Genomic DNA, 4,096 nt, shown 5'->3' on the forward strand with positions numbered 1-4,096 from the left:
GGGCTTGCGATGATCGAGAGTGCGATCTGCCTGTCCAAGATAGGCAGATCGTACGTTTTTTTAATCCCTTTACAACCATCGCAAGACTAAAGTCTTGCGATGGTTGTAGAGTGTATGGCCACCTTAAGAGAGATCACAGTTTTTCAATAAAGTACATCAACAGTAAGTGGGCCAGCATACCAGGCTTCCAGTTGGCCATGCAGGAAATACAAGGTCTGAGAATAGGAAAAGAGGAGCCATCTACTCAATTATCAAAAGCCTTTTCAATCCTTTTACATTTACAGCTTTCATTGAACATTGCCAGGCAATCCTGCCATGAAGGTCCTTGTTCAAGCAATTATGGGGTGACAACCAGGGTCGTCACAATAATGAGGCAGTCTGAGATTGAGGCCTTGGGTGGCATTTTATTGTGGGGGAGTGGCAGGGGGGGGGGGGGACTAGACAAAAACAAGCACTTAAAAGGAGAGCTATGGGGTAAGTGTTTTTCCCCATAGTTCTCCTAAGGGTCACGGAAGGACATAAACTAGCGTCCTCCCGTGGCCCAAAGTTCAGTATACCGCGAGCGACAGCTCGCAGTATACTGAGACCGCTGCAGCCGGAACGGATCCTGACATTACTGTCGAGATCCACCCAGCTGCATGATTGACTGCTGGCTCTGCCTATCTAGAGCTGTACCCTCCCCCTCCCCCGTCCGTTCTGCCATTCAGCGCTGGAGGATCGGAGCGGGAAGGGAAGGAATCCCTGCCAGGAGCCGTGAGTGACAGTCACGGCTCTCTGCAGGGGCATCATCGAGAAGTGAGCGAGCGACGGTATGTGTTCGCTCACTTCTCGATCTATTGAGCCGATGTGTGACAGTTTAATTGTCACACGTCGGGTCAAACTATGAGGTTGAGTGAAAATCACTCACCTCATAGTTCTCCTTTAAGCCTTGCAGTGTGGGGATAGCTTCAATGCAAGGGTTAAAAAAAAAACAAATTCCCTGGTGTTCTTCTTTAAGGTTTACATGATTCTTTATTGAATAAGGCGCCTAAATGTCTTTAGAGATGTATTTTTTTTTACCAGCCAAATACATGAAATCTGATAAACTTAAAGATTCCATGTCCAATACTAATCAATAGGCCAGTGAACAGTGTTGATTAAATTTACCACATGATATTGGTCAAAGGTGCATTGTAAATGTATGTAAATGCAATCAATACTTGCATGTCTTTAAATTCATTACAGAAACACCACCAAACAACTACACCACGTAAAAAATAAAACCAGCAAGCAGCAAAAGCTATTCAGAAAACTGAAACTGTTCTAACATGTGGTGATCCACTCACACCATCTATAATCTAAATTTATACAAGCCCTGGCAGCCAAAATATGTGGCTTTTCCCAGTGTTCTAGGTGGAACTCATAATACTATGCCCATGATACTATGTTCTGGAATCTACCTCTTCCTCTTGTAACGTACCATAATGGTGCGAGGGTGGGGCTGGAACCAGGAACACCAGGTACATATTTCTGTAGTTGAAAGGTGAGGGCCATTTGGAAACTAAGATAATGGAACTAAAGGGATGCAGCAAATAGGGTAGCCAGGGGCTGAAAATGAATGTTAGGCCCTTCATTGGAGTTTAAAGCTAGATAAATTTATTCAATTTTCTCACAACTTTTAAAAATGACTAGTAACCCGGATAATTAGATAAACCAACACACTCAGTTTTAGAGACTCAAGCATGTTAAGATAAACCAGGGGAAGGAAGGGTGGGGAGGCTAAGATTGACTGAAGATGTATCCTGGCCACAGGATACCACCAGAATACCACAGATTTTTTTTTAAAATAGGAGTATAAAACCTCTGGATAATATTTTCCTGCCAAGCTGTCACCGGCCAATCCACCAGTCACCTGATTCTCCCCAGTAACTAAATGTGAGATTGTAGTCCATCACGGGAGTGAGCTTGGAGCGGTGGCTACTTTACACACACAGGGACCATGGGGAACACAAGTATCCACCATGCAGAAGGAAGGAAAGTGTCCGCATGAATTCAGAGATGATTTGAGGATATGCAGCTGATTGATACACAAATAAGGTACAGTATTGTTATTAGTTAGGGTACCTGAATGCATTTGAAGGTTTTAACTCCTGAGTTTAGTGTCACTCAATCAACTGTTACAATAACCCAAGCACAAGTTTTCTTTTAAGGACCCTTTAGTACTATGACACCGACAAGCAGCTATCAATATACAGTACGTTATCATACCCCTCAGCCTGACCAACCCCTCCTCCCAACCATACAATCCCACTCCCACTTTAAAGTGGACCATGCATCAACATTCTCCATGAAAGCATACTGGTGGGTATCATCTAGACCTAGACCAGGCTGTGACTGTGGAGAAGCCAAACCAGGATCTTACCAGAAGCCTGGAGTATTGCACCCTGGGTGATTGGGAAAAAGGTAAACATTCTATGGCAGGAGACTCCATGTCTGAACTTTGGACAGCACCCTGCATGTTCTATCCTCTGCACTCCCTCTCTATGTGATGAAGTCCCTTGACATAGTCCATTACAAAAACACGTAGGGCCTGAAAAACTAAGTTCAGGGGTTGTTGAGGAATGTGAGTTGTCACATCTTGGCACATTGCACATCGAATAAATTATATTGCAGCACATATAGTTTATTTGGTGCATAATAGAATGTGTAAATATCTTGCGTCATCATCCTCTTAGCACACTACTGCACACTTCTATTATGCCAAACAATAACAAACTCATTTTCTGAACCATTTATTTGATGCCAATTTTTGTGCAGTTTTTTTTTTTTTACAAATGATGTACTAGTTGCATCTTTTTTTCAAACTAAACTATTATTTGGCGCATCCAAAAAAAGCAGGTTCACCCGCACCGAATATTTGGCGCACTGACAATAGTCTGTTTGGCTCATATACGATATTGAGTGGAATTATGCTAAACAATATTATTCAAAGCGTAACAATATAAAATACCAAATTTAAACTGAATAAGAAAGGCCGCCAGAAGTATCTCTCTAGCAGAGGTATAAGGGTTAAAGGTCAAGCAGCATTATCAAGATAGCGTACAAAGCTCCCTTGTGGATAAGATGAAAGGATAACGAAGTTAAACAGGGCCGGCTTCAATGAGGGCACCTAGTGAAAGGACCTTTCCTTGTGTAGACGTTCTTAACTGTGCTGCATGAAGATGTAAATGACAAGCAGAGATGCTGAATCATGAAGCATCCGGCTGCTGCAATCTTTATTTGGAAAGAAGAGCATTCACACATTACTCTCCCACCATGCTACAGCCCTTGATGTTACCTTAACAGGCTTCATCATCCACTAACAGTCTCCAAACGTTGTTAATCGCTGCACATTTCTATGTGAATATCTGCAAGATATCTATGTTCTAAAAGCAGGTCTACTATTATTACGTCATTCATTGTAAAAGTATGTATTTTTTTCCTTTAAAACCTGGTGACATGAGGCTGGATTACTTCTTTCGAGAAGAAAATCCTTGGCCCAGATTTCCTGTTGGAGATTTCTTGTACTGCTTTTAGTGTGGGTGGAATATTGTAGATTTGTTTTGGCTTCAGGAAGTTTTTTTTTGTGTGTGTGCAAAAATAATATGAGTGCCAAGGTTGTAACGAGCCATGGGTAAATCAGTATGGTTTGGCTTTGTATGTGCAGAGATGAGGGTGATCTGTGGAAGCATGGTGTATACTGAGGGAAAGGCCGGTGCTAGACTATTTTGCGCCCTAGGCAAGACCAGCTACTTGCACCCCCCCTCCTGTGGCGCAACCCCCAAACCCCAACTGAGCAGAGGAGCGAACCTAAGAGAGAAAGTTGTCTCTCTTACACTCCTCTGTTCAGTGGGCTGGTGCAATAGCCAAAATAATAAAGTCACCGGCACTCCAAGTATTCAAGTCAATAAGTTTATAGACCCAAGTGAAAACACCAGGAGTTTTTCACTTGGATCAATAAACTGATTGACTTGAATACTTGGAGTGCTGGTGACTATTATTTTGTACGTTTTTGACGGAAGCATCCGCTGCACCCGCCCTGCTGCATGGGCATTTTCCGGTCAGGAGTGCGATGGGA

This window comes from Nanorana parkeri, unplaced genomic scaffold (assembly GCF_000935625.1).
Source record: "Nanorana parkeri isolate BGI_ZX_2015 unplaced genomic scaffold, ASM93562v1 scaffold345, whole genome shotgun sequence".
Lineage (NCBI taxonomy): Eukaryota > Metazoa > Chordata > Amphibia > Anura > Dicroglossidae > Nanorana > Nanorana parkeri.